Source organism: Salvelinus sp. IW2-2015, linkage group LG18 (genome assembly GCF_002910315.2).
Source record: "Salvelinus sp. IW2-2015 linkage group LG18, ASM291031v2, whole genome shotgun sequence".
NCBI classification, from domain to species: Eukaryota; Metazoa; Chordata; class Actinopteri; order Salmoniformes; family Salmonidae; genus Salvelinus; species Salvelinus sp. IW2-2015.
In genome coordinates, this window is record NC_036858.1 from 54,578,696 (window position 1) to 54,591,059 (window position 12,364).

The window sequence follows — 12,364 nt, forward strand, 5'->3', positions numbered from 1 at the left end:
GGTGTCCCTGTTTAGGTCTCCTTTAACACATGAAACTGTAACTAAAAAACCCAAGCGCGTGCATCTAAAGCACTTCAAATGTACGCCTGCAGAACCTCACTACCAACTTAGTTAATATTTTGCTTACCATTCCACACCTCTCAACTGCACATACACAATCCCAATGTCTCAATTTCTCAAAGCTTAAAAAAATCCTCTTAACCTGTCTCCTCACCTTTTATCTACACTGAAATAAAATTGATCAACAAGTACATCAATAAGATCACTTCACCTGGATCACCTTCATCACTCATGCAAAGAGCATTGTTCTTAAATTTTGTACAACAAATCAGTGTAAACACACCTTTGTCGGTGAAGCTTTATACTAGAAAAGCCGTAAATACCCAGACATGACTCCGAAGAATATGAGATATCATCTACCAGTTTCTTGACATCAATTCTGAGCTAAAACCATAGAGAGACAAAAAAATGCAATCTAATTCTTCACCTAAAAGGAGTAAGTATTCATCTTTCTATTAAAGCTATTCACAGTTGGTAGAAATGAAAAATACTTGCTCAGTCCAGATGAAAAGTAACCATGACAAGACCAAAGCTTTACTTACCATTCTTAAATTTAGAAAGTTTAACTTGCTATGCACCCTTTAGGAAAAAAAAATACCATCTTGAGATATCTATTTCAATGAATACTTTATCATGAATGTTTTTCTAGAATGTAGGATACTTTCCATGATTGTTGTTACCAAAGAACTCACTTCAAGGGTTGAGAGCTGCATTGCTCATTTGCATAAAAACGTAAACTAAAATATCTTCTCCATGTGTCCACTTCTGCTCATAATTAACCTCAGAATCATGGATAGCGCTGAGAGACGGCATTACACTCGATCTAACCGAGTATTAGTCGCGTCCTCCCCTCAGCAAGCCCAATTCACTTTAGTTACAGTATCCTAGCTTCCATCCCTGCTAGTAACCTTTAAGAAACCTAATCCTAAGCTTTTGCCGTTTTTCAACCGTTCACATTTGCTTCTACAGCATTCCATGCTAAAAGCACCATCAACTTTTAATCTATTATTCAGCAGCTATCTGTCATACAAAAAAAAAATATTCAAAACACAACTTTGATCTAAGACACGTACTGATAATAAGTAGTAATGCCATAAGGCAAAAAAACGTAAACCAACTCCCTTGAAATCTATTGTTTTAGCTGGAAAGGCACTGCAAATATATATAACATAATATCCAACACCAATTGGTTCACCCATTCTTGAGTACCTCTGAATTTTAGGAAAATTCAAACAACACCAACAACTACGTCCACTGTCCACAACTGCTGAAACTGTCCACAGCTGCATCAACAGAACAAAAACCCCAAACACCACAGAATTCATGTCTCCACTCACATTTATCCACAACATTGAGCCATTCCTATATGTTCACAATGGGTTCACCTCATAGTACTATTCACACAACACTCTTTCATTTTATTGCTCCTGGTAAACTTATATCATTTTTGTACCATTTAATTGCACTGATTCTTTTTTGTAAAGGTCCTTACATCTCTTGTGCACCATCAGTACCAAAATTACAAAATACACCAAATGCGATCCTTCCGAGCCAGCAGTCAAGCCATGCACTGCAGTCTAATAGCCCCGTCACTACAGACCTGTTCAACCCTGCCTGGTATCACAACAGCTGTTGATCAGGAATCCCATTAGGCATTGCACCCTCTTTGCTTATTCCTTTAGGAACGCCTACCTGTGAAATCCCCCACATAGCAAACGCAACCTCTCGCCTCTTGCCTCACTTCTAAAACCCAAAAAAAAAATTACTTGGGCAAAGTGAATAAAGTCTACAAAACGCAGTCCACGTCGTCCGCTAACAGATTTATAGTTGTGAACAGAAAACTGTATTGATATCAAATAATTCATAAAAATTACCAGAATGCCAAACGATTGTATGTGAAATCAACGATGCTTACAATATCCACATATCCGTGTAAATCTGTCTCATGTTCTGGTCTGTGATACTGTAGTGCCCATCTCACCTGGCTGAAAACTTTCCTCTCTCCATTCCTACCTCATTGGTTTGTTCGGTCATCATAAAAATATTAGAAATTAGTTCTACATGTAAAAATGTGCCACATCAAAAAACAGAACAATCCTTCATTACCAACAATTTTTTTCCAGCGTATATCCCTCCATCAGCCATTCTCATGTGAGTATAATGTTATAAACCGCCCCACCAAGTAAAACAGTTCAGGGTATAGTCAACGGATATTGCCTTTAGATTTTCCTTAAACATAACACCAACCACATATTTAACCTCAACAAGTACAAATCAAAGTTTCAATTCAATATCTCTTAACAACATTACCTCCAATAACATTAAAAACTGTTTTAGCAACCCTATTCATAGACACATCCATGCACACACTCTTTTTTATTACATCTCCTAAACTATTTAAATAATTTTAGATTTTGCTTTCAATATGTCTCATTAGTCATCTTCACCTACACTTCATCACAAAGGTTCAGAATTCCACTCAGTGCCTACAATATGACACCTTTAGTGATACCATTCATTTCGCAACAATTTTACAGATGATTTAAATGGTATAAATTTCAAACTCCGTTTGGTACAGTAACTAATACTTCAAAAAGGCATTCAGAATGTGTGTCCTGACTAGTCCTAATCAGCACACTCTAGTTTGTCTACTTTCATCTCACAAATTTAAACATTTTTTTCAAAATTTTAAATTCAATAGCTCCCTGTCATCTACCTAATAACTCACAACCAAGGTTCAAATGTCCAACATGACTACCTCTATATCACACCCTTAGTTTGTCAATTTAAATCATTCATTTCATTCATTTTAAAAATACATTTTACCCCCTTTCTACCGATAATCGTTAATCACACTTGCTCTAGTAATACTTACTGTCTATCCCACAACCTCCCATAACGGCTCAAGACGAAGGTGAAACCATTCTGTCTCCAAACAACAACCCCAACACCAAGCCCTACGTCTTCTTCAACACAGCGCTCCTCAAACCCGTAAGCCACCGCACCAAGTTCGCAGCGAAACCACCACCCGCTCTTGTAGCCCACTTGCCCCCCGCCACAGAGAGTGCTAGTCGCAGCAACAGGAATCCCTACCGCCAAACCCTCCCAACCCGGACACCAGGCCATTGGCGTCGGCCCCACGACGCTCCCTCGCAAACGGCCGCTGCGAACAGACCGGCGCCAACCCAGATCTCTTCCACTTCGCTCATGCATGCCCTACACTGCCCCCGGAAGCCATCTCACAAGATTTACAGGAATTTTCAAAATGAAAAACATTCAAGCAGTATACAATTACCATCCAATCTGTTACAAATCAGCCAAATCTCAGAAAAAAAAATTTAGACCTTCCACAATTTAACCAATACGCAACAACCGTACCACCGGTTCTATTCGTACCTAAAGACAATAGTACTCAAGTAAAAACACCATGGCCCACCACCGTCACCCACCCGCCTCTCAGGAAAAAATGTACGTCTCCAAAAGAGAACTACTGTCAAAGTGAAACACCATTTCTGACAGAAACCGAAAGATCCGCTCAGCAAGAAGAAGTCGCACTGCTCCAAAACCGCCATTAAAAAATAAGCAAAACAGACTATGTTTGCAACACACATGGACAAAATCATACTTTTCGAAAATGTCCTCATATCTGAATGAAACAAATACATAGAAATATTAAGCCATACATGACCATACTATGTTGGAGAAAAGGGACCTCAACCGGCCAAGACCCCACACCACCCAACATGAACACGGGTCAAGCCTAGTTGCTGGGTCTTTGCTGAGGAAACACTGTTGGCACCTTCACCAAAAAGCATCATTGAGAAGAAATGAATTTTGAGATATATTTAAGAGCTATAACATCTCCAAACATAATCAGGAACGTAAAGCTTTTGTCGTCACAAATGCTTCTTTCCACTATAACAAGAACCCAAATGTTCCCACCAAAGCAAACAAAACAAAGGAATCTACCAAATACTAACTTGGAGTTAGTAACTTCAGACCCACTGGAATGTGATGAAAGAAAAAAAGCTAAATAAATCATTCTCTCTATATTATTCTACATCACATTCAAAACGTAATTTAGTAACCTAACTAACCTAAACAGGGAATGTACTAGATAAAAGAGGAAAAGTGAAAAACTGATTTTAATTATGTGGCTACTGTATGTAACTTCTGATTAAAAACAACTTCATATATCTGTTAGAGACTAATAGATATCATACATAAGTATATAGATCAAAAAAAAGTTGTATGTAGACAAAACAATGTTAGCATAATATGACACACATATTACTTTAAATAACACCATAGGACACATTAAAATTAAAACAAGTGTACGTCATCAAAACATTCAACAAAACAATCTCTATAACTACAGAATATATAACTAGATTCCTTAACTTGGTAAGGCACAATCTAATTACTGATATCAGTCTTCATAACGAGGAATTTTTTTACACAATTATTTTTAAATGATGGATTTAAAACAAAATGCTATCATTTATGACATATTATACCTCACCCATAAGCATTGCTGCCAGCTTAATTAAACTCTGAGAGATGGAAAGAATCGAGGAGACTTAGGTCTGTAACCTCACAACACAACCTTCACCTACGGCAATTGTTTCTCGCCGCATACTGTGACCTCAAATATCGCAAATGGAAACACATTTAGAAGAATGCCCTCTAAACATGAACTGAAAACAACAACATCGCAATCCTTTAACATTTGGTAAAAAAACATTCACTTGTCTCTGTATCTATATAGTCCTCTAGAGTACTCATCATCACCTTCTTCCCTGTCGAAAATGATCAGTTGGATGGTACTAATTCTGCCAAACACGAATATTCCTCCATTGTCATCTATTTCCAAGTTTCATAGCACCTTCGTTTCTAATTAACTCGAATTTGTTTTTGTAAATTTTGTTGTTGTATGTTTTCTGTAATGGCAATAACAAGTAAATGAATCACTATGTCGATACCTTTACGTCACTCAGAAATACAAAAAGTTATCAAAATGTAAGTTGATCACTGCACAGGAAAACTGTAGTTTCAACGTGTAGTTGTGGTTGGAAMGTTATACATTTTGGTGTTACACAAAAMACATAYGAATTTATTTTRCCAGTTAGAAATAGTAGGTCATGCATCAAATAACTATTTTCATCAGAAAAACAAACCCTCAAATGCACTATAGCATTTTGTACGTTGTCTGCAGGTGGCTTGTTGTGAATGCACTCAAATATCAAGTCATTATCAAGTTATGTAAACTGCATGCTAATACTCACAGTAGAAGGATTTGTGTTAATGTGCAGTATATGAAAGTGATGCTATGAAAATGATTATTTCACGTTATCAAGCTCACTCTGACTGACAAATCCCTGCCTATTACTGTGATTAAAAAGAGCATATGAAACATTGTTTTTCATGAGGCCTACCTGAGCGCCTTCCTTTAAGCACCTCTGTTTGAACACCTCTCCTGTCCTTGATCCATTCCACATACAGCCATTTGCGGATCTTTTCAGTGTCCATGTGAAAGATAGTTATTGCGAGAATGGAACATTTGTTAAATAAAAAAATAAAAAAGTTTAACACCCATGTAAATGAAGGCCTGCAAAGCTTACAGATTTAAGTCTAATAGCATTAGATGAAAGTAGACAAACATCAGAGTGTGCGATATGAAGGCATAGTCAGTGGACATTCTGAACCTTGTTTGAAGTCATTAGGTCACATGACCAAGGAGCTATTGAAATTYTAKATTTTAAAACATTCATGTAAAATCATGTTAGATGAAAATGGACAAACTAAAGGCTGTYCAATATGTAGGCCCACTGAGTGGACATTCTGAACCTTGTTTGAAGTTAGTAGGTCACATGACCAAGGAGCTATTGAAATTCGAATGTAAAAAAGTTTGCACTTTGTTTATGCTCCCTAACTAATTCAACTAGGAATACAAAATGCTGCTCACAGTTCCACATATTTATTCGCTTTGGAAAGCGAATTAATGTCCAAATCGTGAAAATAAGACCCGTGCAATGTTTGAAAGCGCGAATATCCGTTGAATATCCAACTTSAAACTGTCTTTACCTCGGTAACCTGCCCTATGCTATTGTTTTCTTGTAGTGGTAGTGGTTTGGAGGAAGTTCTGTGCTGTGAKAATGTAGTATATTTGGCATTCAATGTACATTTTCTTTGCTGTAGCCTATGGGCCTATTCTAATATAAAATAAACCCTGTATCACCAAGTGTGTATATTGTCAATATCAATATAGTGAAATAATAAAATGCCTTGGGGTTGAGGAAAGTCCTGTGCTGTGAAAATATAGCATAGTATGCTACATTGTWGATTTTTTTTTGCTGTAGCCTCTAATGATATAGGCCTTTTTCAATATAAAATCAACACTGTATCACCAAATGTGTATATTTGAATTTACAATTGAATTTATCAGTTAAATATATATAGTAACGGAACAAAGTTATTGTAGACTAGGCTAATAAAATGCATTGGACGTTARGTTATCGACACAGTAAATAGTAAATGTTTTAAAATAAACCAAATAGCCAATGCGTTACGACATTAAATATGCGTTACGACAGTAAATATTTCCAAATAATATTACAAGTATAACAAGAAAACTGTCTGGATCAGATCATCTCTTTCCTTCTTACATTTCTTCAAAGTRGCATCTAACGCTTGTTTCGTGGTGAATGATTTACTTTCCATATTTCTTCATGCACAAAACAAACAAAAACATAATATCTGCCTCACSGCGACTAAGAGTTCCATCACTCACTTGCAGCGTTCAAAACATCTGGGAACTCGGATAATATAGAATTCCATTAGCTAACTGAAAATTCCCGTTTAGTTTTTTTCCCTTAGCACTACACAGCTGATTGAAATAATCAAAGCTTGATGATGTGTTTGTTTTAAATAAGCTGTAAAGGACCAAGTTTGGGAAACCCTGGTATAAAAAGGCCCGAGTTCCCGAGTTGGAATTCCGAGTTGAATGACCGTTCAAATCTATCTTTCCCAGTCGGGGGTCGTTTTTTTCCGAGTTCCATGGTTTTCAACGCACTGAAGTCGGAAATGTCGAAATGTCCGAGTTCCAGAAAGCCGATTCTAGATTATAATTTGTGATTGGAGATGTTTGATATGAGTCTGGAAGGAGAGTTTACAGTCTAACCAGACACCTAGGTATTTGTAGTTGTCACGTATTCTAGGTCAGAACTCAGCAAAGTGTATACTAGTCGGGCGGGCAGGTGCGGGCAGCGAACGTTTGAAAAGCATGCATTTGGTTTTGCTAGCGTTTAAGGCAGTGTGGCACAGACAGAAGGATTGTTATGGCATTGAAGCTCGTTTGGAGGTTAGTTAACACAGTGTCCAAAAGCCGAAGTATACAGATAGTGTCGTCTGTCAGTAAGGTGATCAGGAATCACCAGCAGAAGCACGATCGTTGTATACAGAGAAAAGAGTCGGCGGCCGAGAATCTCCGTGGCACCCCCATAGAAACTGCCAGAGGTCGGACAACAGCCCCCCGATTTTACCACTGAACTCTGTCTGTGAAGTAGGTTGGTGAACCAGCGAGGCAATCATTTGAGAAACCAAAGACATTGAGTCTGCCGATAAGAATAGCGGTGATTGACAGTCGAAAGCCTTGGCCAGTCTCTAGAGGACGGTGCACATACTGTCTTTTACAGTTGATGTCGTGTTTCCTCCTTATATCTGCTAGTCTGCTTTACTGTCTTAAAAACCATGTCGCTCTTCCGTACCTTTAGATTCTAGCGTTGCTTAACGGCACTGTGGCACAGCTAACACACTATATACAACATGTCAGATCAGGAAATATGACCGGACAACCCCTTCAACATTGGCACAGGGAATGAGGAGATTCTGTTTATTTCAGCCACACCCTTGCTGCACAGTGATTAAGAGGATTCTCGAACGTACTCAGCCAGTTCACAATTCCATAGACAGAACATGTGATGCGAGTTTAATAAACTGCCTTCAAGCATTTGAGAACCGCATGGCAGGGATGATACTGGAAGACTAGGTCCTTGCAAACAGTTTTGAGTCTAGATGTCTTCCTCTTCACTGTTGACACTGTGAGGAGTGTTCCAGAACTTCTTTCACGCGAATCTCAACGAAACGTTATAAGAGAGTCCACAATTCAACTGTCAAATTTACTCTGGCTTCTGTAGATAATAGGTTATGTGCTGCCTGGTCATCAACTGTTAAGTGTGTTATTGTGCAGACATGGCAGATCGAGGAACGATCTATTGTAAGAGAAAGAGCAACATTCCAGATTGATATCTAGCCCATCTATATTTCGGGGGTCCATGGTTCAGCTACAAGCACAGTTCTCGTCAGAAATTCACCATTCAGGATGTGTGGCTTCGACACAGGAGAAGCCTCAACCTAAGCTGGACCAGCAAGGCTGTGCTGATTAGGCCAAGTATGCTCGCCTCCGAGGGTAGCCAGAGTGTTGCACCCGCGTTGGTAACATGTCTTACACCTGAGTTTCAGATCACTTGGTAGCCAAGGAAAGCAGTTAACCGGCCAGCCAGTAGAGAATGCTTCTGATGTATACACATATTTCGACTGTCCTTCTGTAAATATCGACTGGAAGTCATTGTACATCAAAACTTTCGCTCGGGGGTGCCGTTCGCGATAGCTTCATATCAGTAATTGCAGAAAGATAATATGCCACGCAAGGACGGAACCCCAACAGGATAACTTTTGTGCCCAATACCCCATAGAGCACTCTTAACATGATGAATCCCAAAAAATCCATCAATCATCAATCCATAATTAGCATTGAGTCGTGGAATGGGGAGTAAGAAAAGACATAAAACCGGCCATCATGCAACTTTCGTTTGAAATAAGCTAGAACCTTGCTTCCTGACTGGCTGGTGCAATGACTCATCACTTCTAGAATCTACTGGTGCCTGACCTCTCCTACGCGCACAAAACTTAACATTGCATATCGCTGGGCACTATATTGGCGATGCTATTGCAGCCGCACCGGATGTTTTGTGCTGGTCAGGATGCGGATTCCAGTCTGGTTAGTATGCAAAACGATAGCCAGGGGAGAGAGCCGTCTAGTGATCATTTCGGTGTCACGTTACTACCATTTTCTGGACAGAATTAGCAAGTTAGGGCACAAACTGCATTGTATTATAAATGAGTGAGTGTTTGATAGATGATACGTTTAGAATAAAACGACCAGCGCATCCATCGACTGACGTGGATGATCGCTGTCAGAGGATATCCGTTCCATATGAATTTCACTTGGGCGTAATCGGGCTAAGCCCCTTCGATTCTTTCACACATAAGCCTGCAGGCTTGCCAAGGAGTGAAAAATCTTAACTGCTCACAGATACTATGACCATTCTAGACACTTGCTTTGCCTTCCTTTAATTGCAACAAGCTGGGAAAAGGCCCTCAGCATGCAGATATTGCTTCCCCGGTATCGAAGAGCGCAAAAGCAATCTATTAACTAGTCATAGAGGAATGGTTGTCACAGTAAGTCGTGCATTGATCCGACCCATAGCGGATGCAAGTGGCGAAATGAGGCAGTGATCGAAGCATACTTGACTGACATCCTGATTTAAAACAGCACAGTGAGGCTTAGCACCACCTCAACCCCATACAACAACCTTGGGTATATAAATGAAGGTGGAACACTGATTGGAGGGCACAATGGGATGCCATCAGCCAGAATCAACTCATCCTCATGGAAGTGCGAAACATCTTAGCCCATGTCTTCACCTAAGATGGACTTTATGTGGTTTACCTGAACTAGTGGTTAACCTGTGGGGTCCCCTTGATAATTATGTGTTGATCGACCTTTGAGGGATTAGCTTAGATTGTGTGCCAGGTGTTAAGCATATCCCAGTGTTTAGGTCACCTAATCAGAACGACTCTGAAGATAGATGGGGGCAATCAATTCACATATGTGCCGCAGGGCACAATAGGAGCTGAGGGGTCGATAACAGCGTTAGCAATTTTTCATATTGAGGCAGGTCAACAAACTACTTCTCTCGATAGAAGAATTAGCATTTTCTAAATTAGAAACCTCGAATCGTTATTTTTGCGGCATAACCTGGAAATGTATGACAAAACTTTGAAGCTATTCCTGCGTTCTATATAGATGAGCAGATCAAATCTGTTCCGTGCCCCCACCTTGCCCATTTTATTAGCATGTAATTATTTACGGAAATTGTCAGTGGATGACCCCATCGCGTATTTGTAAATCGTCAGATTTTTATAGGGATGAGGTTTCAACGACGTAGGATTCACATTTTTGGTTATAGTCGCCTACTCGCCTAAGCCAGTTCGAAGAAGCACTGCAAGACACATGACACCTCTGGTAGCATTTCAGGTGGCGGTGATGCTAAAGCAGAGCAATGAGTTAAAGACGGAAACTTAGAGGGAGAGCTTCATGATGTTAACATGCATCGAAACCAAGCAGATTTCGATATCTCTCATTATGAAGCCAATTCAAATAGGCAAATGCCTGTGAGTGTGGCTGGACACGAATCATCATTCTAATTAAGGAGGGTGGTTAGCCCACTCATCTCAATTCTACTTCCTGATTAAACCTAAGAGCAGTCCAGGTGAGGAAGCTAGGTCATGAGGCGTACGTTTAACAAAGATTAAACCAGGAAGTTGATCAAGGGAGTGAAAAAATACAACAGGTCATTTCACACCAAACACTATGTACAGTACATGCTTGTCCTGTGTGAACAGGAAAAATTATAAGCCCCTTATACCTTACCCTCTAAGATGAAGGGCAACCTTATTTTGAAACCTTGGTATTTACAGTTATTGTAATATCACCAATGTTCGCTATCGATGACCCACAAACAATATTTATACCAAATTACAATAAAAAATACACTAATAATAATCGATACTTAGATAATTTGAGCTATTATTATATAACAAGCAATATTACACGCCATACATCAGGTTACAATTATGCTCCAGCTTTAACAACCTCTGCCTGAGATCGTTCTTAGTCGTTATACGGGGACAGGAAATTAAAAGTCAGACATATATTTCTGGGATCCGTGGTAAATAGATTACATGTGAAACATAAGTCGCAGACAGGATTATTCGCGATTCTTTTTGTATAATGTGAAGTGGTCGTGGGCATACAAAAAAGATGAGGAGGAGTTTAGATTTTTTCGTTTTTTACTGTTACTATTTGTCACATTTAATCAGTATGACAACAGCTTACAGAATCTCTGATTTGATTCAACATATTAGGTTGACTTTTAGAAAGGAGTTCTTTGCAACGAATCATATGTAGTTATGTGTTCTTCTTTTTCTTGGCTTTTACAATCGATAAAACATCATTGGATTATACATACAGTGCGTCTGCTTTCTAGTTCGACTCTCTCGGCAACCACAGGCAAAGTGCATGTTTCTGGATTAGAAAGTGATAGAACACTCTCATGTTCCTGTCGAATTGTATACTTAACATCTCACCCTATGATCAAGCTTACTAATCAAAAATTGATCCAGTCGGAAGATTTACATAATACTTACCCAAATACATTTTAAACTTCATGTCCTATGTTCCTACCAATTCATGACGTTTTCAACTCCTTTGTAAATTCCAGTTCTTAGTATCAGTTAGGAATATCTAACTACTTTAATTTTAAGAATGTTACACATTACAATGTCTACCTGTAATTTCTAATCAATGATATATTTTTAATCAGCGACAATCATAAAAAATAGCATGAAATAGTTTAGTCTTTTTCATTCACTATTACATATATCTAAACAAGTCAGACATTTCTAAGTGACCATAATTAACCTTTCTACATCCAGTGTAGTTCAACGTTGTCATTCGCACACATAGCTCAATATGTTCTGCATCAGTCTATGCCCAACATCACTGGCCTCTTAAATTGTTTATTATATCATTGGGTGTTGGTGCAACGTTTTGTTAAGATGTTATGACCTATCACAAGTAGCCTCAGTCCACCCAATAGATTTGGATGAACACAATCTTCTCTAGCTTCCATATACTAGTGTTTTCTTTATTTTACTTCCTAATTTCTTAGTCTACGATCTGTGTGACTGGGTCATTAATGAATTAATGTAGCGCCATACCGCTAATCCAAATCTAGATTGTGCCAGAACATATTAGACACATATGAATTACATGATTGAATAACCCAAAAGTCCGAGGCTTGGTATTGGTTCTACACCAAAATCTCAATACCAATTATGACTTTATTTTACATGTTAGACATGCTTCAAATTTCAGTAACCCACCAATTTTCCACTTGTA